General features: G+C 41.1%; 1 long non-coding RNA gene across 1 annotated transcript; it reads left to right on the top strand.

Moving 5' to 3' along the window:
- Window positions 1-9,624: 9,624 nt before the first annotated feature.
- On the top strand, window positions 9,625-26,415 carry LOC115398813 (uncharacterized). Its single transcript, XR_003932601.1, has 3 exons — window positions 9,625-9,705; window positions 17,060-17,065; window positions 26,404-26,415. It is a non-coding gene; the product is annotated as an uncharacterized LOC115398813 (long non-coding RNA).
- Window positions 26,416-26,696: the final 281 nt, after the last annotated feature.

The raw sequence follows: 26,696 nt of genomic DNA, 5'->3' as shown, positions 1-26,696 counted from the left end.
GTTACAAAACTGTGAATAAAGATTTTTTTCCCTTGAAGGACCAATGTGAAGTGTTATGCTGGCATCAAGCGTTGAGCTTCTAGACTGCAACCAAGTGAACATTTCTTTCCATCATCCTCCCTTTCCGTGTGTAGGAGTGTGGAAGGTACCCTGAGGTGAAACTCACAAGAATTCTTCTGTAGTCTGCTTTATTGAGTACGCAACAACAAAAATTTTAGAATTGTAAAAAATCTATAACATTGTTGCCAATAAATCCTACCTGACAGTCTGCTTTCTGACATTTGTATTAAATAGGATGTAAGACACAAAAACAAAACAAAACACTAATAGAATTTTATCGCATCACAAACAGCCTAAAACTGTGGAAATGGCTTAACTATAATCTCAGTACTGATACTAGCAAGCATTAGGTCCTCCATCAGCGTGATGCTGGTGTTCGTCCAGATCCCACATGGTTTATTTGGTAGTCTACAGTGTAAGTGCTGCAGTTTGGATGTATGAGCTGTACTGAAAGCAGTAAAACTGTAGCAGAGCTGGAAAGTCCATCAGCCGAGTCACACGAGAACCATCAGAGCAGCGTGCATGTACTGAACGTCCTGAGGGAAAAGCAGGAACCCGACAGTCGCAACCTTTTTTTCACTTAAAGCAAGCTTGACTTTGTCACACTGTTAACACTCTTTAAGGTTGCACATGCTTCTGGCAGTATGGGAAGGCAAGTAGGCAGAAAGGCAAGTTAGTTGAGTTGGACTTTAGCAAAGTTCTGAGCAGTCGATCGATAACTGGGTCCAAGTGTCTAAAATAAGGACGCAGCCATCAATCCACTGCTTAATCCACAACTTACTGGAGACTGAACGCAGATATGAAAACTCGATATGATAACTTCTGAGTTCACCCTGCAGTGCTTTATCTTTCTCTGTGGATACAATGCAAACGGAGGACCTTTTCAGGTCCTGTGGTGAAGAGTGTGTTTGCCACTGAAACACCAGCGGGCATCAAGTCTCTGAACGATCTGCTGTTGGGTATACAGATACTAAAGTTCTTCCATCAAGAGTAGTTTCTCTACTCAAGGTGCACAAAGTGGAAGAGGGCGGGTCTTTTTGAGTGTGTGTGGTTTAAAGGGGCTAATTCGCAAGTGAATCACACAAACTTGCAAAATGGTTGCCATGTGATGCAGCTCAAAGGGCAGCGCCTTTCTGCAAAATGCAGACACCACCCTGTGCTTTCACTCACAATGTCCTCTTCACTTCGGCTGTATCTTGACACTGGGCATTGCCGAAGTGCGACTCCCACCTGAGCACAGACGTAACGATTAAAGAGCCTTTTAAATGTTGGGACGCTTCAAAATTCCAGGCAAATGAAAACAGAGCTCTTTGTAACTAAATTAGCACTACTTCAAAACACATTTTATGCACACTCAGGGACATACACGCCATATTTACGGACAGTTGAGAAACTGGTGATAAATGCTTGAGCTGTTTCCATCATCTGTCTGAGAGCAGGAGATGAATAAAATACTGTCATAATGGGGAATCTAAAAAAAAAACTTGAATGAATAAAGTTAAAGGTATTTATGAATAGTTTCTTGATTAATAGTATCATTTCAGAATTTTTACTAGAACCAGCTTAAATCACATTGTTTTTGACAAAAGCTGCCATGACATAATGTTTACTGGGTTTCTGGATGTTAACCTGCTCCAAACGTGCTGTACTGTAATTTCTTCAGCTAACCTCTCTCTGGCTTTTTTCATTCAGATCACAGTGTCTCTGTGAGGGATTTTTTTCATAAATTATGTATTTTGTGCCACTGATGTATATGCTGTAGATTTCTAAAGTCCTGTGTAATTTTGAGCAGACAGGTCACAGCACCAAACACTGTTCATCAATTCCCCTTTAAAACATTTTCACAACGGCTCCCAAAGAGGATTGCCTCTAAGCCATTAATCCATTCTGGTAGCTCAAATGTCCATGTGATACAGTAGTAATGATGGGTGTCAATACACTGACATTGTGCATAATGACCCACAGGGTGTCCTCACACCCTGACATGATACCTTTAATTTGTTGAGCACATCACCAAGATGACGTTACGTGATGAAATGTAAAGCAGAAGCGCAACGAGTCAACTTACTGACCCTCCACACAATGAGAAATCATGACAAATGAAGAATAATGAAATGTTCAGCACATAATGTTCCTGGTCAGTGGTCCCAGAGTATATGCTGTCATGTGTGATGCATTGCATACCCCAGCAGAACATGAGCATCATACAGGAGAACTGGCAGTTATATGCATGCAGCTGTGCTCCGTCGCAAGGTTTTCTTTTGCTGATATCTCCTGCAATTATGCCAACAGTGTAACTCCTGTTTTAATGTATTGCTGATTGCTTTCCTCCACTGGAGTTTTTGGGTGAATAGTAATAAAGTAGAATAAGAAGTGAAGCATACCCGGGAATGAATGTGAGGATCCATAAGAATAAAACATAATCCTGGGACATAAAGACTAGATAGTTTTATTTCCTTTGCATGGTAATAAACTGCAGTACTGACATTTTTACAGCATCTGAGTAGCAAACCTAAAACTTCAAATACCCTCTTTTTGTGCAGTTTTGACTTGAAAGGCATAAAAACATAAATGACGATGCATTTGTTGATTACCAACTTGTTAAGACTACCTTACTTTTTCTCTGTTAAACAGGAGAGGAACACTGGGCTATTTTTATCAATCCTCCTTTGTAATGTGCCGTTCCTGTCACTGGGGACTGCGTCCATCATTATTTAAGACTAAAGTGTTTTCCTGCACACTTTCAAGTGCTAAAGTACCTTTTGGATTTGCATGCTTTGACCACCAAATTAACCTTACATTTTAGTGTGAAGATCTGCAAAAGGGCTTTAACAACGCTGTTCTCATCTTTCATCCAAGACAAATGCACAGACCTCTCTGCACATGTTGAACTTTACTCTACATATGGTACATAGCCACATCATGCACATTCTGAACATAACTACCCATAATGTACTGTAAAACCTTTCCAAGTTTTTTTTTTTAAAAAATGTTATGACTGCAAAAAATAACCGTATAGCCATTACATGTTGCATATAATAAATTATACATATGGAATATTTTTGTCAGATTCTGCCTCAAATCCCACTTCCTTGAGCAAATTCCCTCTCATAGCTCGTGGCAACTCAGCAGCTGGATGAAGAGACAAGATGGATCGCTGAAGCGACAGCCAGCCAAACACCCACAGAAAACCCGGCAAGGCTCCATGTCTGCACAGACAGGCTGCACGGACTATTCTCAAATGACTAGTAAATCATTAAAAAAAAAAAAAAAAAAAGAAAAAAAAGGGAGATGACAAAAAAGCTGAAATAAAAATGAAGCTACTGAATAGAAACCTGAAATATTTTTCAGCTGTGAACATGCATACCTGCAAACATAGGTTGTTTTTCTTCATCTTTCTTTCTTTCTACTGTAAAAACCAAACTTGTCCGACCATTTCAACACACACACAGTGCATGCACGGAGCAACGTGTGAGCGGCAGCAATGACGCAAGCTCAGCCCATAAAGACTGTTGTGGATTCAGCTGCTCGCCCAGCTCAAGGCAGAAGACAAGCGGTGCAGTTTATTAGTGATGAGAGGACTCGAGTGAAGAGTAACACCCTGTCATGCAGAAATGGCATGCGAGTTTAGTCACCGCGTCCGGAAGTGAGAAAAAGATTCTCGAGACTGTAAATCTGTTTTCTAAGAACTATGGACATGTAAAGGTGAAAGCGTCATCTGCAGCTGTATTTTTTCTGAAAAATTGATCTAAACAAAACAAAACAGTGGAGTGCAGTGTACAACAAATGAGCCCCGGCTTTGGGGGTGTGTGTGTGACATGTTCACATTAAATACCAAATGTTACCCCGAGGAAATGAGTCAGTCATGATAATTGGAGGCAAACTTCAAAACAAATGCATAGAGTTCAAAAAGAGAACCTCCCCTACTTCCTCTGTGGATGTAATGACTTTCCTTCACACTCCTGAGGCACAATGTGACATTCATACCAATCAGACACAGCCTGCTGCCGACCGCACTTTCTCTCTTCCTTTGGCTTTTGCAGCAATCCATTGCTGAATTATATTTAGTCTTAATCTGATATAAGACTACAATAATAGTTAGTTCCGCTTTAATTTATGACTACTCTGGGCACTAACTGATTACTGTGATTGACAATTATTTAGTATTCAGTAATACAGTCTCAATTACCAAAGTTGTAGGAGGTTTCTGTTTATCCTTTTTAATAAATCAACTCCCTCTGCATTGACGCATTAAAAAAAGGCATTTGATACTTTATCAAGTAACTTTAAAAAAAAATCAGTTAAAAACTACCTCCACTAATTTCAAAGAAGCTCCAAGCAACCATAAACAGGTATTTGCTTTGATTAACCAGAACAACATGCCAGTATAAGTTATGTAAAACTAAATGTTCAAGTCGATTGGAACTGCTGAACTGTGAGTGGAAGTACGAGCGATAGAGACGCTCCAAGGCTGCAAGTTTACTTCTCACCGTGGAAACAAAAACAGCGTTGGCAACAACAGTTTATAGCACACCACAATAAAAAAACAAAACAAAAAAACTGAGACATTTCTTTAACTTGTGTCTCTGCTGTGCAGGAGAGTCATGACAAATGAGGGGACACTGAGTGGAATCCAGGTGACATTCTGTGGCTGACTGCCTTTTCTCTGCCCACCCAGGGGAGTAATTTCACACTGCTGAGAGGCTCCTCCACACATTTTTCAAATGGAGGAAGGAAGCTGCAGAATGAATGGTGGCACTTGATTTCCCATGTGTGTACCTGATGTGTGTGTACCTGATGATAGGTCCGGTTTTGGAGAAGTTTCGTGGATTACAGAAGTCTGGAGTTTTCTGTAAAACAGCTTCAGAAGGTGAAATGAACTCTCCGGGCAAACGCAGACCGAAAGTGCATCCAGCACGTCAGCTTAAAAACAGTCTGTAAAGGATGCATCTCTTGTTTTAACCTGTTTGCTTGGGTCTTCAGCTTCTTTCTACAGATAGAATATTCAAATGTTGGAGCATGAGATGACAGAATACACAACGTAAGTCTGACACCACAGTGAGAAGCAACTTATTTTTTGAGTTGCTCATTTCTCATCAGGATTATCTTATGGTTATGCCTTTTTTTTTTTTTTTGACAGGTGAATTGAACTTGTTTTTCTCTAAAGCAAAGGAAAATGCATTGCTTGGTACCATCACAGGTGCTCTTGACCAGTCGATCATATAAGGGCTTTGATAAAGATGAGATGGTGAAATATTCTAATAAGTAAACTAAATTGTGCCGATGAGTTATCAAACTCTGAACTGTAAAAACTCAGATAGTCACACGACAAAACACACAATAAATATCCATCCTTCAATCCTTCGTTTTATCCAGCTTAGAGTTCTAAAGGTTAGAGTTCTAAAGGACTGAAGCACTGTTGCACTGTGGGAGGAACCGGAGCATGGAAACCATACACAGAAAGGTCCACAAGCAGAAAACCAGTCATTTTCTCACATTAAGGTGAAGGTGTCAACAACACCACCAGCCGTTTGTGCAATTCAACAGAAAAATACTTGAAATCAACATCCTGTTAAGGAGTTGTCATGTCTTAAATATACCACCACCATCATGTGGGAGTTGAGGCAGTCGCGAATGAGACGGCGTGAGAACACATGTGCTTTAACTACCACTTATGGCTTGGGCTTTGACAAGAAATATATCTGTTTGTATGTGCGGTAATAGAGCAGAGAGGACACGCCGGGGGTCTCACAGGGAGACACGCTCGAAGAATGAATTCATTGTGTTCCTATTTCGGTGGGGTCAAAAAGTCAAACCCAGACACTTTTGAACTTGTGTGTTGTATCCACGCAAAGTGGTGTGTGACAATTAAAAGCAATCATAATAAGAGGTGGTCAAAATTGCACTTAATTGTTCTTAATACAAAACAATTTTAAACAGTTTAAGAGTCTTCAGACCACTAAGTGGTTATAAATGTGAACTGATGTCAGTGAAGAAGTAAACACGCAATTTTCACAAAGAACAATAAGCCTGCCGAAACCTTGTGAAGAAGTTATGCCCGTAGGAACAAATGACCTCAGGAACGTTTTGGTTTTGAAGAAATACACGAGATTGGGACTTTAAAATGTAATTTGGCTTCTCTGACATGATTCTAATGTTCAAGTCTTGATCAGTTGTATAATGTAAAGGTAATGCTGCTGAAGTGCTGCGCCCTCTCACTTCCTGCTCTCTCACAGACCAGACCGCTCACGCAGACGGGCAGACGCCACACTCGACAAAGTTAAGTCCCGCAGAAATCACTGCATTCAAACAAAGTGCGAGACGGGTCGAAGGTCAAAGACAATCTGTATCATTCAGTGAAGGTGACAAAGCGGCTGACTTGAGTCAATATTGACTTCCTCTGTGTACCTACATTCTTCGTACTGGGAGACCTGAGGCGCACAATACAAAGACAGCAGATTTCTTTGGACCTTTCATCTCCCCTTACACAGCCGAGAGTATTAATAAAAGGAGGAAGGACTCAGATGACTTCTGAAGTGAGGAAAAAACTTCAGCTCAACTTCACAAAAGGCTTCAGGAAAGGAAGAATGAGTAAGTCAACTTTCCACCAGACATGATATTTCTTAAAGAAATTGAAATGCTTGAGAAAGGGGTTGTCACAGTGTAGACACACACATACACACACACACACTCTAGTTCCTCATCACAAGCGCAGGGTCGTTTCCTCGCCGGCTTTGATAGGTGTTTTATGAGAAGACAAATGACAGCGAAAGAAAATCACGACATCCTGAGCGTTACAAGCCACGTAACAGCTGTTTCATTCATCCCGACGTGGGCGCTGGATCCTCACAGGGAGGAGTCTTCAGGCGTGACAGTGACACGGTTTTTTACTAGCTGCAGGGCCAAACACAACAATAACCACAAACCTCAAATGAAACCATAACACCCCACTCTGTTTCACCCACACTGCAACAGGACAGACACATTGCTGCTTAGTGAAGGCCTTATTGAGCCATGATTGGCTGGTCACATTGACCTCAGCGTGTCATCAATCACCACCGCCTCCAGGTGCTCGACTTTTTTTTTTTTTTTTTTTCTCTCCTTCTTATTAGTCTCTGAGGGACCGAAGCTGTGATGGACACCACTATAGGGAATATTGTCTCTTCCCAGACTGGTAATCGGGTGAGACCACCCCCATGTTTTCATTTGGATATGAAAAACATGTAGAAAACAGGACGGGCAGGGAGAGAGGGGTTAAGCAATCGATCAGTTAGGGTTGCATGTGGCATTATACATCAGGGATTGATGCACTCCACTGAGTAAGCTGTTTGTCAGCCCACTCACCAAGGAAGCCGCTTTTCTTCGCGGCGGATTACCGCATTCAGTCTCTTTATCGCCGACCAGAGGGATATTGCCTTTTAAGACTATATGCAAGCAGGACTGATGCAGTATTTTCATCCAAAACAAGATATCTATTCTGCCTCATTTGGCATTCAGCAAGCAACTTCTGAAAAAAAAAAAAAAGAAAAAGAAAAAAAAAAAGTCAAAACAGCAGGTGGAGCTCTTTGTACAGTTAATAGACCCAGAAATATTTTTTTTTTTCTTCTAAATAGGGAAAGCACACTAAATTTGGTTTCCCCTGTTTAAACACACATTAGGGTTGCAAAACAACAAAAAGCCATTATAAAGCCTGAGATATTTCATTATATGTCCTAAACAAATTTGATTCTTAAATAGGTTTGCGTGGCTTTGAAATGCATTATGCCAAAATTTATGCTGCAGATGCCTTAATCTCTGGGCGTAGAATGTACACAAGAGACCAGAGAGTTATTAAACTGCACTCTTTAATGATGAAATACGTTATGTATGAAGCCTGAATCAGTCATTTTAAATGTCACCATAAAAGGAAGATTAATAAAAAAAAATTCTCGGTCGGTATCCATCTGACATCAAAGTGAATGTAAATGCTTTCATTCAGATAAATAGTGCTTCCCTCTATCTCCACACACATTTCAGCACTCAGGTGCAGTGTGGCCCGGCGAACAGCAGATAGCACCATTGGACACAACATGCATCATGTTTCTCCTCTCAATGCAAAATGTGCTTGAAGATTAAGGTGACTTGAAAAAGAGTAGGAACTCTTAATCTGTGTATTTTGGGTGTTTGTTATGTCACATACAGTATCTCTCATGTAGTCTTTAATGCAAAGTTTGAGTTGTTGAATTACCTCAATCCTAAATATATAATTTGAAGTACTTCCTGATAAATGACAAAATACTCACAGTAATGCAATTTAAAGTACATCCAAGCCAAAAATCAGGAAATCAAGGGAGGTGTGATGCGTCTTTATTGAACCCAGTGTACCAAAACACATCCACCGTCTGGTGCATTGCCTAAAGTAACACCGGGGTGAGTCGTTACATAGATGCATGTGTGCTGTAACAATGCTGCAAGAAAGTCTGAGTATGATGGCATAAGCTGAAGATGCACGCCAACACCTCCTCAGATGTGTGTGTGTGTGTGTTTTTATCGGTCAGGTTCAGGAGAGGCTCAGGCTTTTGAATCCTGTGACTCAGAAATGGAGATGTCTGTCTTTGTGGTGCTTGTTCACAGACACTTGTCAGTCTCACAGAGACACTGTGGGACGCTGACACTGATCAAATGTAACTCAGTACTGTACTTAAATGGAACATAGATGTATTTGGACAGAGCACCTCTGTTTTCTCCGACTCTTCAACTGTCAGAAAAACTTTCCACCAAGTCATTGATACAATCAGAATACCAGTGTATTAAATACACCTTCTACGTATTCTCATAACCACTTCATCCAGCTTAAGGTTGCAGACGCGCTCGAGCCAATCTCAATCGACTGTGGCTGAAGACAGGATGGAGTCTGGGCAGATCACCAGAGAGAGACATAACTGTACATCAGCAGCACAGTCACGGCCAATTGTTTTTCTGTGCATGTGCACATACATCAACAGCAATAGCAACGGCAGTTTCCAGAATAATGACAACTCTTCTTCAAAAAGTCAATGATCTGGTTCACAGGCAGAAACATTATATTGAGTGGCTCTGTACAACAAAGAAATACTTTTTTTTTCAAAAAGAGACTCAATGTTTTCATCATATTGAATGTTTCCATGCACATTTTCCAAAGGTTTTGTGTGTGTGTGTGTGTGTGTGTGTGTGTGTGTGTGTGTGTGTGTGAACATGAAACTTTTCTAAAAAGATAAAGTTCAAACAAAACAGTTTCTGCTCAATTCTTGTCAAGTAAATGGGATCTAAAACTCTGAGGCCTGAGCTATGAAGCTGGGCTTTCTCTTGTCAAGGTAACTTCAGGGAATAACCTTATGCTTTCCACTCTGGTTTCCCCCTCACTGGGGTAAATAAGGATGGTAATTTACACTGAATGGCTAACCTGCTTCAGCACAGGCTATGTTCTGAATTAGAGATGGAGTGTAAAAGCACTCCTGACCAATTAGATCTGTTGGAAAATGGTGTGGCCATTCTTAGAAGAGCCCGTCGACATTGGTGCATGGCCCGTGAGAAGAGGTCAGGTGGTATAGCTGCAGAAACATGAACTTATAAAACGCACAACTACTCGTACCGTCACGGTGAGGAATTAATATTCCAACACAGAATGTGTTTACATGAGAGGGGAGAGCCGTAAAAGAACTCAATGGAAAATCTAAAATAAAGGAAGGACACTGAGGAAGCTCTGCCCGAAATATTGTGCAGAGATAAAGTGAAATTGATCAATCACAGAACTGTCTGTTTATGAATAATATTTATTAATACTGATCTTGTATAATCTCGAGACACATTGAGCTGAGGTTAAAAAAGCACTTTGCTGACACATATAAATCTCAGGCAGAACTCCAAGTGGAAACCCAAACCGTCAAGAATTTCTGAGTTCAGGCATATTTTCCACAACTTTCTAGTGAAAAAATGTAAAAAAAAAAAAAAAAAAAAAAAACATTGGCATAAGTATGGATGCAACAATCAACAGTTATGAAATGTGCCAATCACAGAAGAAGGATGCCAAGAATGTTGTGTTTATGACTGTGGAAGGAAGCCAGAGTCTTACCAGAGTAGAAAAGCAGTGTGTGTCCGGGGTAAACATGCAGAGAGACACAACCTCAGACTTGTATTATGGATATTATCTCCAAGAGGTGAGACTGATAACCACTAACACACATGCAGCCTGTGGTGAAAAACTGTCAGGTGATGAACTAAGCATTGATCAGGTTGTATTCTAAGTATTAAAACACAGTAAAGTATGCTTTGTGCAGATTAAAAAAAAGAAGAAGGAAAAAAACTTTTTTTTTTTTTCCCCAGATACTTCAGTTCTGTTGCAGAGTATATAAATAATAATATTAAATCATGTAGAGTTTTACTTTTATTCATGAATACTCCACTGGCTGCAGTATGGTGTCGACGTTTGAAGTATGTTATAGTCGGAGTTTTTGGCAGGAGAAGTGGAGCCAAAAACAAACTTTTATCGTACCTCATAAGAACTGTGTGCAGTGTGTCTTAGCGGTAGAGCACAGTTTTGCTCCGCAGTGAGATCTGTTCTGACGCTCCCCAGTGAAAATGGGATTGATCACTTTTACAAACTATTTTTCAGAGGAACATCAACATGTGTGTGTGTGTGTGTGTGTGTGTGTGTCGGGGATCAGGAGATGCTAAAATGTTTGTGGAGCTATACTGCTCTTTGTATAGAGTGTGTGAGTGTGCGCACACACATTTTAATTCACTGCATAATTTCAAGGGTCCAACAATTAGCGTCTACTTGTCGAACCTGAACATTAACTCACCGTAAGACAGCTTTAATTTCAAAGCACGTTTTCACCTGAAAAGGTCTCCTTTAATAGAGGCTTACTTTTTGTTGCCACAAGGATGAAAACTCCTTATTTAACATACAGTCAGACATAATAAAACACAGAGTAACACACACATCAATGCATTTGGTTTTTATCCATGTCTTTACAAACTCATCCTCTTTCTTTTTCGTTTCCATGAAAGTCTTCATCAGTAAACTCATGAAGCCGTAATGGCTTCACCCTCATGACGGTCATCAAAAGAGGCTGCAGCCTGAACACTGCAACAAAAGTGATTTTTTTTTTTTTTTAATTAGGTGAATTGTATTGTTTCTTTGCTCGGAAGATGACTGGTTGCCCTTTTATTAATCCATTTCATAATTTTGGATATTTTTTTGAGAAGCCTTGATGGCACACTCGGGAGTGAAATATTGTGTTTTTCCGTCTTTCAGGTCTAGTTAAGCCCAGAACCTTATCCTTGCTTTTGTGTCCTCCTTCAAAAGGACCACACCACAAAAGATACAGTTAATGAGTTTATTTGAAAAGGAAAAAGGTGCAGTGGAAATGGACTTAATAATAGCGGATGGTTGAATAGCAAAGGAGCATGAATGGAGACTCCAGGTCGCAGTCATGAGTGTTTGAACTTAAATGGATCTTTAAGTTGAATGTTAAATGGAAAAAAGGACTGGACTTACAGTTATTTAAACTGGTGAGCTTCTTCAGGTAAGGGCAACGATTTCACGCAAACCGAAAAAACAACTGCAACAGACAAACGTTGACGTCTGTTTTTGAGCAAACCAAAGCACAAGTCTGATTAAAACATCCAAAGCAGCAGTTTCCCTCTGCTGGAGCATCAAAACCAGATGATTATGAATTCCATTAGCGGCTCCTCCGCTGTGAAAATCCTACATAATGGTAGTTATTAGACCCAACGGGTCTTTGGTCAGTTTGGAAAGCATCAGACTGCTCAGTGTTAGCACTATTTCCCCCAACGTCCCCCTGCTGCTCCATCCAGCTGCGAGGTCAGTGAGCTTCAGCTAAAACCTCCGATGGACTGGTAAGAGGAAATTACTTTTTTTTTCCTGACCATGATATTAAATGTATACGCTTGGTTTGATTTTGAAGGCATCCTTTCAGATCCCCTCCAATGGAGTGGGATGACACATGGGGGGGGGGGGATGCCGGGCTTTGGCGAGTGCTGCACATTATTCCTCCTCTTTCTTATGCTCTCCACATTTGAATAGCGATTCTTCCCCAGTCATCACTTTTGCATTGAGTTTGTTTAAACCTCACTCTTTATGCTTCATTTCTCTACATTGGCCCAGCTCTGTTGAAATGGTTTGAGAGAACATTCTCAACTCATCCCGACTCTGCAGCAGCAGCAGCAGCAGCAGCACCCACAGCTGCCTCCGAGCTCTGCATTATTGAACACGCCGCAGCGCGGCCAGAAGGATGGACACCAGGTCAGAGTCAGTGAATCAGGATCAGCTGTAGTGGACAAGCTATATTTAAATCAGGGTCACGGCTATTCCGAGACCAGCATTGCGGCACAATTACCACCTCTGCTAATAATCTTTCAGTGGATCCCGTCTGCCTGTTAATGCCATTGATGATCAAATTCAGGGGAGTTTAATCCTCATCAATGGAAACTGGAAACAATGCAACTTGGACACTGATTGAAAGAGAGAACATACTGGGACATCACTACTTTAAAACAAGAAAAATAAGTGTAATGATCTCATTGATTTATTTCAGCCGTGTATTGAGTCGGGGGACATTTGGACCGCGAGAAGAAATACAATGTCTTATCAGTGCAGCTGCCAGGCTAAACTATAGGCCGACACGACGTGGATCATCAAACATTTCCTCCTAAAGCCCCCGGAGCTCTCCTATGCTTTCACACATGAGTAGGCAAACCATCCAATATCCTGCATGGGGCAGAATTCTGAAGCGTCTGAGCGGTGCGGGTCGACTGAAGTCATACTGTAGCCTTCCTGATGTCTAATTTCTCTCGGTTCTTTCTTCCGTCTGTGTGTTTTATTCAACGGTCTCTCTCTTTTCAGCCAGGTGTGTGATGCCCATACTTAAAGAACTTTAGGGTGAAAGAGGGATCACCGGGAATGCCAAAGCAATTAAACCCACGACCTGTAATAGGTCACAGGGAGACGAACACGGGCAGAATTTGATCAGTTCAAAGAAAAATGGCCCACGACTGAACAAAGAAAACTGTGAAAGGACTTTAATCTACAATGTTTTCCGTCTTCCATCCACTGCCGCAGCTGCATGTTAACAGGTTGGCAAATGTTGCCACTTCCCGTCATTTTGTATTTGAAATATTGCGAATGAAAGTCCTCCTGTTACAGGGACAGGTTCTTTGAACTGTGCAGCATTTTGCAAAATGAAGATAAATGTGCAAACTGCAGAGCCGGGATCTCTGGCCTCCGTTCAAGAGCGGGAAAAAAAAAAATGGGTCGCATTGCGTTACGTTGTCGTGGAAACTCCGTGCCAACTTCCACAGCACCGACAAAGTATGAAGATGAGAAAAAAAGTTCAGCCTAAATGTTCAAGTATTTACATACGAGCCATTATTCAATCACTGCTACACACCAGTGCACGAGATGATGAGGGGTTTACTGTGCCGCACTGAGACACGCTGAGCTGGAAAGTGAGTGCGATAAGTGAGCGGGTGTGTTTTTGTCTGCCGCCAGACCAGCAGCTTCAGCGTGACTGGAGTCTGCCCAACGGGCCGAGTTAAGATCAGGTGTCTGATTCCCCTCTTCTTACACCTCATCCAGATGTTCAATAGGCGTCTGTGAGCACACTCTGACTGGCTTCTTGACAGCCATGCTGCTTTGCAGTCTGGTTTGCGTTTACTATCTTCAAAGTTATGGTCATGATAAGGAAAGAGTTTGAAACCGAGCATTCAAGTTGGAAAAAAAAAAAAAAATAGAAAAACCTAATAAATCTCCCTGAGTTTGTGTGGGCAGACATACTCAGACACATACTAAGTAAGTCTATATCTACCCATTTTCACGTTGTAAAAAGTATTAGGACCAGATGCCTGTGAGTTTTTCCTCTTTTCCCTTTTTTTTTGTTCCATGCGCGGCGCAGAAAATCTGACTTTAAACCCCCCATATGTATATAATCTGTATCATAGACCTGAATACCAGATACAACGATTCTAGATAAGATATTTTCAGGCGTGCATTTGGTGAAATGGCTACAGGCTATAAGAATTTACGGATTATCTGTGTGTGCAGAAAAGCAACACTGTTTGACTTGGATGCAGTGAGTGTGTTCGACCCTGCAGCTCAAACAGAAAGGAGGGCACACAGTGCAGGCGGCTCTCTTACAAGCAGGCATCCAGCGTGCAATGAAGTGACAGCACCACTCATCTAAAGGACATAACATCCAGTGTCTTTAATGCAATGTTTGCAAATTTGTTGAAATATATTGAAAATTCAATCAATATAGGACTTAGTATAGTTTCTTACAACAAATAAGAAATGTTAACTTTTTTAGCTGAAAAATAATCAAAATACTTTGTTGGAAAAGTTTGAAAAAAAAAAATAACTTTTTCCACAAGATCAGAGGATAATGAGAAACATCTGACTCAAGGTTGAAGTAAAGAAGGAGGTAGTTTAGTGAGTTTGGAATGAATGAGATCCACTGCATTCACACAGAGATTCTCCTAAAATTTAAAAAAAAAAAAAAAAAAAAAAAGCAATGAATACACCATTCTTATTCTTTTTCTACATATCCTTGGGTGGTGACCAACTTTTAGTCATGCTGTGTTGATCCCGGCTGACATTGTTACACTCTGGTCAAGGCAAAGACAGACACAACCATCCACATCTGCAGGTATTTTACAGTCAGCAGATAATTCACATGTTGATAAACCCAGACCAAAAAAATAAATAAATAAATAAAATGCAACCATCTATTTTAAATGGTCAGCAAGTGTTCCAGTGAAAAACCTTCAATTTAGTGATGCGATTCATAAAATGGAATTTTGTGTTTGCTTACTATTGAATGTAGTGATCAAAAGGAAACAAAATTTAAATGATCAAAAAAGTAAAGCAGGATAATGGTATTTTGTGAGCTTCTACAACGTTTTATTCAATTCAAGGTTGGAGCGCGGGTGACTACTCTGAATGAAGGTTACATCCTGAATAGATTGCCATTCCACTCCAGGGCACAAACACAAAATCACAGACACCTGTGGCTAATTTTAGAGCGAACAATGGACAGAAAAATACATGTTTCTGGGCTGAGCGAGGAAACCAGGGTAAACCTGTGCATGCATAGGGAGAACATGCAAACTCCACACAGGCAGATCCCTGAGTTTGGACAAATGAACTGGGGATATTCTGAGCCAAAAAGCACTAACCAGTTCCACTTAGTTAAAAAAAGAAGAAATGTAAAAAAACATTTTTTATTCAGGTATTTTGAAATTGTGAATCAGCAAATTAAAAATAAATGAAGGAAGAACAGAAGTATTCACTGTGGAACACAGTGTAGCGTTTAGTGAGTGTCATCTTCACAAAGATCAACAGTTTATTATTATTATTATTATTATTATTTTTGTCCACAATATCACACTATTTGGCATGTTGTGCATTTTATGTCTGCAGCTTCAGTCGTACAGGGTGTATTATCAAGTCAAAGAAGAGAAAAAAGAAACGTGAAACTTCGTACAGTTGAAATTGGCCTAGAAGAAGAGGTGAGCATCAACTGGAACTGGAACAGGAACAAAATAGAAATAGTGAAGTAGAAAGGAAGTCATCAAACTATTACCGTGCAGGCGTTCGTGTGTGAGTCTTTGTGTACTAGTGTGGCTTGCAAAACCACTTTGAAAAGAAGTCCTCTGTAGGTCAGGAAATTCTTTGATACAAAGAGTTAGTCGCTCAGACGGAGCACAGGTGACAGATATGCCTTATGCAGAGGGAGGAAGGGAAGGGCGGATATAAAAAGAACACTAAAATATTCACACTACTGCACATACAGTCCAACACAGCCATATACTGGATTGTTGCTTGCACAACTTCATCAAATAGACCCCGACAGGCACAGATCGCAGTGTGTGCTGCTTCAAACACATCAACGTAAAAGAATAACCCGTTATCTTTGCCGCATATACATAGAGTTCACACACATCTGTGAGGGCTTTGGGTGCAGACATAAGCTGCTCAGGACTATATTCCCACCGCAGCTGACGGTGCTCCTTCTCCCTCAGGCTCAGAAGGCAGTCAGACGCTGCACTTTAGTGCCCGACGGCAAAGAACAGCTTTAAAAGGAAAGTCTTTCGTCTCCCCATCTGCTGCTCTGTTCTGGCAATGCAACAAGAGCTACTGTAAAACCGCCTCGCTGATCAAAATTACCAACCTGATGTCAGCAGCAACACGGTGTGCATCAGCTCCCTGAAGTTCATGTTGTTCTGTTTGTACGGCTGATACTGCAGGAGAGGGTGTTATGGCGCAGATGCTGATGATGGCTGTAATTAGCAGCAGATTAATCATGCTGATTAATGGCGGGAGAAGTCTGAGTACACCTCAGATGTTAATTTAATGAAAAGAAAAGTGAGCAGGTCACTCATTGCAATATTTAGTATGACATTCGAAAAGTACTAATTCAGTACAACTATTTAACATGTGGACACAGAGAACCTCAAGTTTTACAGCAGCCTTTGCTTGATAGACTGGCCATGTGATGATGGAATGATGCACAACAACTGGCAGTCAGACAGCACATGCTGGGATATATGATAAGTCATGTTTATAATGTTGAAGTAGTTTTGTGTTTTGGTTATATTTTCATGTCTCACACACAAGCTGCATGGCGGTCCTTGGTGAATCACGGTTCAGGTCGGGTCTGGGAGCCTTTCTGTATGGAGTTTTCCCGTTTGTAGCTGATGTGTGAGTGGGTTTCCCCTTGGTACCTGGTTCCCTCCCACATCAGTCTGTGAAAACCATGTGTGACTAAGTTGCTGGTAGGTGTAAATATGAGTTTTTGTGACTGTTTTTCTTTTCCCAAAACACTCTTTTTTTCCCTATGAGAAATGGTTAAAAATAAAGCATGAGGGGGTTTGAAGCGTTACATTACTGAATGTTTTAAATGTAATGGAGACCAACACTAAGCCTCTGGTTGTACATTTTATTGTCTATGTCGCACAGCAGACACTTGTGGAAGTGTGTGGTTTGGGTCAAAATGATAACTTTAAACATGATTCGTTGTAGTAGTGGCAGAAGTAAATCATTCAGTTGATGGGATAACAGGCCATCAGGGTGTCTGTATTAAGCCTGTTGATAGAAAAATGTTTCTTACCACATGCTGCTATGCATGTCCCCAAATATCCTCCAAAATTTCCCTCTTCTTCTTGATCTCATTTTACAGTTTCAGCAAATGGTCTATAGGCCTGTTGTGTACAGGACCTCTCCTGCATTTACACCTCAGATGCTGTCAACAGGCTCCACTGGACCCAGGGAAAAAATGAGAAAAGACGATGCAGAATTAAAAAAAAATAAAACAACCTATAACTAAAATACCCCCCAGTGACTGAGGTGCAGATTTCCACAGGACTACTATTATCACAGGACACTGGTGTTTAGTGAAATATGGTTGGTAATTTGCGGTGGAATTTTTACTTTACAAATTACAGACATGGCTCTTTTACAAGGGATTAAGATCACAGACATCCTCCACAACTACAAATCACCATTGGTCCCAAGGTGATAATGATCCCATGCAAGGAGAGGTTAGTTTCATAAAGCAACATGTCTTCGCTGTGTGTAAAGCTTGCTGTAGGTGAGAAATCCATAAATGCAGGTTTAAAGTAAAATGAAAAGCAATATATTGGTGTTTTTTGAAGAAACATTAAATACCCCTTTATTTGAGGCTTTTAACAGTTCCCTAATGTGAACCTTCCACACGTGCCATTATGAAAATGTTGATTATATATTTATTCTGTTAAATTCAGTTTATGCACATGTTCATGAACTGAATTTAATGGAATAGTGAGTTCTTGAGTCACTCCAAAAACGGGTACAAATAGCATAGATGTGACACCTATGAATGTTTAGCAGGACAGAGAAACCTGAACGGAAGACAGAAGAGATCTCAGAGAGCGCAGCCAGACCAAGTGGGCCTTTGTGAGACGCCACCTACAGAACTGCACAGAGCGCCTCATAATTAGCCCCTCAACGGGCTGGACATTGTTAATCTTAATCTGTCTCTTATCTCCGGTTCCAGATGAGGGGAATTAGTGGCCTTCGCCCCCACCACTTGGCTTCTCTTCATGCCTCGCCATTTTTCCTTGTTATGGCATTCCAGGACCATGTGGCCCGGCGTGATACCACAGCAGACCGCGGCTACAGCTCGCTAGCACCTCTCCTGATCAATGACGTCTCCCTTCTGAGGCCTTGGTGGCTCGGCGACATTGATTTTGCGAACTTGATAGGTTCTTTAATCATGCGAGGATTGTACTGGAGTGCTCGCTGTGCTCCGTGAGTGCACACACAGAAGTAGTGTGCACTCTCTCATTGCTGAACATGTTGTTGAAATGTCTAAAACATGTTGTTTTAAATCCCCCTCGCATGTTTTATTAACCGATGTCCAGATCTATTCTGGATTTCAAACTCAACATTTGCATCGAGCTTCTTCCACTGCCATCCAGATAAAAGATCGTCAATGCTTTGGACGAGTCTACAGCCATACACAGACCGATATGTTTATCTCCCACCAGCAACCGGCCCACGCCTGCCAAGATTCACACACCTTTAGCATTTCGCCAAATCTCGCGCCGCATCTGAAAGTTCCAGCTCATAGTCATTCCATTCACAGCAGTAATCCCAGACCAGGCTATGCCAAAAAAACAAGCGATAAATAAGTAATGAAATAGCGAGTGGAGAAAGAAACAGCAGCAGAAAATGGAAGACAATAGAAGAACATCGAGAGGAAGAGAAGAAGAGGTGGTTTTGTTCATCTTATCTGTGAAAGAGGTTTGTCTTCGTTTCTCCCTCGATTAAAGACGTGGGCCTGGCCTCGTCTCGGGAGGATGACACTGCGATGGTCCTGCACCACCTGATTGCTCTTTCACTAATGTTATTTTTATGCAAATGCATTTTTCCCCTTGTCTTGTATTTTTTTCTAATGTCCTAATAAAATGTTTGTTATGCTGGCAGCGATCGACACCCCCCCCGGCTACAAGCAGGAAAATTCACCAGATACGCGTCTCAACACTGCTGAGTGTTGGTTTTACTTCCGCGATATTGCTTTGCTGCATGCGTTCAGGGTGAAGCAATTTTGATGTTACAAGGGACAGAGGTGATGCTTTTCCTGCATCAGATACCTCATAAATATTTACAATGTGAACATCACAACAGGGAAATTATACAAGCGGCCATTTCTTGGCATCTCAAAAATGTCTGGCTTCTCGCGGAAATCTTCAGTGAATAGCATTTAAACACCTAAAAATATGGAAAACCAGAGTCCAACCTTACTCAATAATTACAACCAAATCACTTCAGGAAAAGGTTAGTCATTTGTGCTGGTAGCATGATTATAGGGGCGGCCATTTTTCTCTGTCTGAAGATGATTGGCCCGCCACTCTGTTCAGAGAGGAGAACCTCGAAATCAGTTAGAGAGGTTGATGCCACATTTTCAAACAGATAATTGTGTTTTGTTTTGTTTTGTTTTGTGATTTTAAATCTAGTTCTGCCTCTTCCATAAGATTTCATATTTACGTTGAGGAATGTTTCAACATTTACATGACAGGACAGCATCGTGTTTTATAGGTTTTATGATCTTAATGTTAATTTCTTGGTACTTCAACATTTATTCCTCCACATGACAGTGTTGTCTCTCTCTGGAATCTAATTTACTCAAAGTGGGAAATGGATATAGACATGTTTATATATATATATATATATATATATATATATATATATATATATATATATATATATATATATATATTATTATTATTATTATTATTATTTCTTCCCAGCAGTATTTCTAAGGCTTGGTTTGGAAGTTTGGTATTTCTGATTTTTTTTTTTTTTTTTAATAAATGTTCAGTTTTACAATTTTGGTGAATTAATTGAAAGTAATTGCACTTATTTAAAATCCTGTCATTTTGATTTCGATATGGTTCTGCAGCATAATATATCACAAATTTAGTAGTCAAAAATACAACATGAGGCCTGGATGAAGAAAAGTTCCACTCTGAATCTCACATTCAGCCCATAGAATACATTTGGTGCTGTCACAGCTGTTATGAACGTCAAAATTAAAACCAGTGGAACATAATAAAGATGGATGTTTCAAAAAGTTTTTCAAAATTGCACTTTTAAGATTGATATCATCACGTTCACATTAATTTGGAAATTAATATACAGACGACACATTTCTGTGAATATCCAGTTAACATACTGCATTACATGTTTCTGATGAGTGGCATTAAAACTAATAAAGACTGTAAGTTTGAAGCCAGAACCTGAGAATGTGAGACGGGAAGTGTAACGATGTTCAGCTGGATGAAGTGAAAGGCTTTAACTTCTGAAGATGCAGCCGTCATCAGGAAGAGTGGAAAAAAGGATAATGATGGTTTATGAAGGGATAACAATGACGTGTCTGTCATGAATAAAAAGGGATATTGAATAGATGCCAAGTATCGGGTTGTCCCACTTGTTTCCTATTTTACCAGCAAGTGTTTTCTTTCTGATTGATGTTAACAGGGTATGTAAGCAATGCTCCGATATTGTTGTCTTTTATAGAACAGAGGAGCCGCTAAACCCAAGAGCCATAGCAAGCATCCTAAAGGTTATTTTACTGTCCTTGTTATAAAACAAAAGCAGAGAATCCAAATGGTTCAGTAATTAAAATGTCATTAATTTGTGGTCTCTTATCAGGCCCCGCAGACAGCTCTTAATGCAGGCCTGCAAGAAAGATAGAAATTGCTTGTTGGCGGCCGATGCCACGCGCTGCTATACCGTCCTCACATTAGCCGTCTCAATAATGGGATATATACATATATGACTGGTACATTTTGACAATTAGTCGTTTACATTTTCTTGAGTGCGATTCTGGGATGGGCTTACAGAAATCCCGGCCTTACGTCGACAGCTCATTAAAGAAGTAAATTAGGTTTGGTGATGGGTTTTGATGACTCGTAGCCTTTTCACTTCACATCACAGACGCGTGTTGACACACGGGCACGCGTGTGCAACGGGGCTTGTGAAAACAAATGCACATACGCATTTATCTCCCACCGCACGCACGTTAAAGCGGCCATGTTCAATCCATTTTGGCGGAGACATTTTTTGTTTCGGGCTTATAAATGGAGCTGCAGTCTGTAATGTTATTTCCTTTAGATAATTGTGTACATTTATCATAAAGTCCCATAAATTCACTGTAACTTTCCACTGTTTTCTTTGATTCCCATTCAGAATGTGGTAAAGGGATATGCCATCTTTTCATCAGATCAAAACACACAACGAGTTTGAACATAACGTGACGCAAAAGGTAATTTCAGAAAACAATGGCCTTGTTTGAACTGCCAGCACATCTGTATTTCACTTTGCTTTTATCTATTTCAGCCCTCCGTCTGTGATATGTTCTCTATTTCCTCTTTGCTTTGTGTGAAATTGGAATACCTGAGAAAGGTTTCCAGTGCAGCTTCTTCACTGTAGTCCCAGGGTTCGCCTATTACGGGATATTACTTTCTCTTTGTGATTACATTACTATTGTGAGAAAAGCATTGCTCAGAACATCTTGTTCCCTTTCTATTTTTTGTTCTCATTGTGGTTTGATAAAGTCGTGTTTGGTAACTCTGTACTTTGAGGCGCCCTTGATAGAGGCGAGCACTCACCTGGAAAATCTCTCCTCATGTCTGAGTGTGGGCTTCATCATCTACATCCTGTGGTAAAGTCAGGCTGGGGATTAAGCAAGTGGGACTGTTGAAGCTCGTTTTCGTTAAAATATATCCGGAAGGTTTGATCTCGAACATAACATCATATCGACCTTTAAATACACGTCTAGTTCAACTTCGTATGCTTTTCCACCATTTTATTGCAAAGAGGTTTAAGTATGTCACAGGAATGTTTATGTTTTTTAAAAGTGGCAAATGTTGGTTGTTATTTTAATTTAAAGGGATGTCAGAAACCAAATTTGAGAAGTTTGAGGAACTTCAGCGGAACTCAAAGTCAGAAGAAAACCATTAGACGATGAATCTTTCATATCAAATCCACCTGATCTGATGAATCTCCTCTGTCTATTGTTGCAATCTGTTCGACCTCTGTGAGACCGCTCGTGATTGAGCTGGGATTACTGTTGCACGGCGCTGGCTAAACGTGCAGTAATGGACGAGAGACTCATGATGCAGATCAAACGGGCTGAGTGATGGCTGGATGCGGACGAGGCGGTTCACCTGTCCCGGCTGCTGGAACAAGCGGTGTCACCGGGGCCCGGTGCTGTCGGAGCGCGGAGCCGGCCAGAGAAGGTCACAATAGGTGGCCCGACCCGAGCAGATGAGAACACAAGCGGGGACAGCTGCTCTGGACAGATGCCGCCGTTTGGAGAGCGGTAGCGGGTTTTTAACTGTCTGTGTTATTGGTCTGGGTTGTCACGGCGAGCGCCGAGCGGAGCCAGTGCAGTATTCCAGGGCACATGCCAGAGCATCCACCCCACACTGCACGATTATCAAACACAAGCACTGCAGCCTCACTGAACAGGCTGCTGTATTCAAACAATAGCCTCTTTAGTGTCTGTGTGGAGGAGGACGACATGTGTTGTGCTTTTCTTGTCAGGATTTTCCTTCCCCTGGACCTACGTGCAACCCCATGCACAGACTCTGGGATACAGTCGCAAACAGATGTCATGCATGACTACACACAAGGACATATTACTGCTGCCAGAAGTCCAGTTCCAGTTCCATATTGGTGATGGTTTCTCACGCATAATGATCACATGCTGCACCAGTGTGCACAATGCACCAGCAACAAGACATACAGCAAACAACGGGAAGATGTGGTTTCAGAATCCTTTGTGTATTTAGAAAAGCTATACTGCAGAATCATAGCAGATGCTCCGAGAATATTATAAAACTGGGTCTCTCACATCAAAGCATATGAAATACCAGTGATGCATATTATTATCCAATCTCCCGGGCTGTTTGAGTACTACTCCTCTCTGATTCCCGATCCGTACCTGTTGGATTACAATACGAGGGGGGACCCAAAAGTTTCCGGACTGATTCTATTAATAAAAAAATACAATGAATTTCCGACTTTGGCCGCTAGATGTCGCTACAGGATAGCCTCATGCATAACTGTGCCAGGTTTGGTCTTCCCCCGTGATGCGGTCAGCTGACAGTCACTGTTTATGTTGACAGAGTGACACCCCGCTCTTCGATTTTTCAAGATGGCGGATATCCACGGATATGCGCTCTGTCAAAACATTTTGTTTTTATTGGGAAAACAGCGGCAGAAACACTCACCATGTTGCAGACATTCTTTAAGAAGTATTCTTAGGGTGTCTGAGTGGTTTGGGCCCTTTAAGAGCGATCAGATTACATCACGAAGACCAGGCACGCAGAGGACAGCAATCCACTTCCAGAACAGAGGAAAACGTCACAAAAACTGAAGAAGACGTCCTGGTAGGGTCCACGCAGGACTTTTGATGACATTGCAGAACTGATGGGAGTATTGTAGAGATCCAGACAGATGATCCTCAGGCGGTTATTAGAAGCAGGGAGACGAAGGCACCCGGAAATGGCCGCATCATAACAGACAGCAGACCACAGGACGCCCCGTTACGCACAGAAATAGCACCAAATGTTGTGCGTAAAGCATATTTTTGGACTAAAACCGTGACCAGCCAGCCTCCCCACCGCCATATTCCCCTGGTCTGGCCCCAGGCGACTGCTTTTTGTTGTCAAAGATGAAACTGGAGCGGCAGCGGAAAGGTAAGACAGGCATACAGGCGGGGGAGGGAAAATCGAAGTTCTATCTTTCCGGCACAGTTACGCACGGTCATGGCGACTCTTCTGAACAGTGAAAATCTCCGGTGCAGCGTTGTATTCAAGCCAAAGGAGAGTATTTTGAAGGTGACAGTTTCAAATAATTGCGAAGATTAAAAAATAAAAAGTTATAACTACAGTCCGGGAACTTTTGGGTCCACCCTCGTATTGTCTCTTTCTCTCAAACAACTCTTCGCGTGAGAGTGACTGTGCAGCTCAGGCAGTGCGTTGCTTTGGCTGATTCCCATAGTTGATTTAACTGTCATGTCACATCTGCATCAGCAGCAGCGCTGCTGAATCCAGTGTTGAAAGCCCCTCATTAGTGTTTCAGGGCGCTCTGATTGCTGATTGACCAGATTGAGATTGCATGCATCAAAGCTGTTTCCTCTTCCCAGTCACATCCCGCCCTATATTTCCTTCCTCATCCTTCCCCGTCTCTCAAGCCTTAAAGGGTTCTGCAGGTTTGGTTGAGGTCAGACCCCATGGTTCTTTATTCAGGTCCACTTTCTCAGCCCTGACTTGAAAATCCTTTTAGTGAACAAGGGAATTCTAAAACCACTTTGAAAACAAGTCTTTACTTCAAACTAACAATGACATTAATAATTGAAACCGAGTTTTTAGAAAATCTAAAAAAAAAAAAGGATTGAATTTGTGATACATCCTTCAATTTATTCACAAGGAAAAAAAAAAAAACCCCATACATTTCATAGAGTATTAAATGATTGGCTTTTCTCTTCTCTTTCCAGAAAAATGTACGAAAAGGAAACCTTTGTGTCAGTATCGTATTTACAACTCATGTGGATAACACAAGCTACCTGCTGTTTACAGCCATTATCCGGCAATAAGCTTTTATTCAACAAATGATTATAATAGTTCCCGTCGCGGCTCCATTCAGTATCTCTGAACTCACTTTCAGCGCTGAATATATTTCATGCGACGAAACGTGTTTAACTGCACAGATGAGATCGGTGATTATTCCTTTTCATTTCCTCTTCATGACTTTTTTTTCTCTCCCTCCCTTCCCGATGCGGATTTCAAGTCGCAAATTTTCACTTGTGATAAAACTACTGAGTCGCTTCCTGTGTCGTGGCGTTAAGTTTTAATGACATGCGGCATTCGTTGGCAGAGATGAGAGGGCGGCTGGTTTGAAAGGCTCTCTGAAGTGTAACGCTGCACCCAAATGGCTCGTTTGGCTTTCATGCCAATTTGGTATGATCTCTGCCATCTCAAATTGTAAATAAGAAAAAGATTATGCAAATGGGGATGATTTTCTATTCCTGAAAGGATTTCAATGTTTGTTTTAGACTCTCTTGGTGGCTATGTGTGTGTTTTTATGTGAAAACATATGAATATGTAAACGGCCTTATCTTATTTCTGCGTTTGGCGAAAGGTTCTTGTATATTTTTGGACATATGGAAGAGAAAGAGCATGTAGGATATTCAGAATTCACCAAGAGAATGAGAAATGTTGCTGCGTTTCTTTTTAAATGCTACAGTCGTGACTGTGTGAGTGAATCCAAAGATTACAAAAAAAAGTAAAGGCACATGCAAATAGGAATTTTAGAGAGTGGGGAACACAGCTTCAAATTTCTAAATCACTTAAAAAGATGAAGAGCATTTTTTAAATTATTTTCAATAATTTACAGTGTATTTCTTGCCACTTATAATTGAAGAAATACCGGAAGCTTTCCTAATTAATCCTAATGCAGAACTATTTCGTGCATATTCACTTGCCCGCTTGTTTATCTTTGTGTTATCAGGATGTGGCGGCACTGCATCCATCGCAGTGACCCGCGGATTCAATCTCCGTCCAGTTAAAATGTCCTTGAGGTTCTGATCGTGGATGAGATAGTATGTTTACCCTCTAGATAACAAAATCACCCTTCAAATATCCTACCGAGCGCCGCGTCGCTCTGATGTTGGAGGACAGGCTCAACGCGGCACACTTACAAGAAAGAGCTTCTGTTATCAAATGTGACTGTGTGCTCACCTCCTGCTGCTCTGACTGCTTGTGAGGCGGCTATCTTTGAGCATTAAACACACACACACACACAAAAAACAAAAACAAAAAAAAACTATGATTTATGGGGACAATGCGATGACTTACTTAAGTGTACTTTCTGGACTGTGCAACTTATATTAAAGGTGCAGTAAGGAGTTTTTCAACTTTAAAAATACTTATTTTCCACCATTAATATGTTACAAATATTCAATGATGTGTACAATGTGCCCTGATATATTAATTATAAGTACCGCTAACAGCGCTAAATTGTCACTTGAAAGTTGCAGTGCCGGTCCGGCAGCAGAATTCTTTTTGGGAGAATTTGAGATGATGTGTCGTAATGCCCGCTCCCACTGGCCTGATTTCCTTAATTTTCGTTTTGTCCACCATTACCCCGCCAGATGCTTAGCGAGCAACAACTGAGCAGTACTGAGCAGGATCTTCCAGAAAGTAAGAAAAGACCGGCTTCTAGCACTGCCACAACTCCAGCATAGACCCAACCAGGCAAAAGAAACTTAAATTTTACTCGAGCGCTACTAAAAGAGCGAGAAAGGAGTTCCCCTCTGCCGTGCTCGTACATGGACGCAAGCCACAGACGCAAGCGTTTCACTAAGCTGCAGTTACGCCCAAGGCCTGCAGGGGCCGCTGTTTTGCAAGAAGAAACTAATATATCAAAATATACTAGTATGCAGACACACACACATATGTATGTACTGTATGCAGATATAAACTGAAAAAGAGCATCACAAAGACTGAAGTTTCTGAAGAACCTGAAATAAATCATGATACAGATTATT

This window comes from Salarias fasciatus, chromosome 12 (assembly GCF_902148845.1).
Source record: "Salarias fasciatus chromosome 12, fSalaFa1.1, whole genome shotgun sequence".
Lineage (NCBI taxonomy): Eukaryota > Metazoa > Chordata > Actinopteri > Blenniiformes > Blenniidae > Salarias > Salarias fasciatus.
The sequence above is the reverse complement of the archived record's forward strand: the minus strand, read 5'-3'. Positions and strand labels throughout refer to the sequence as shown.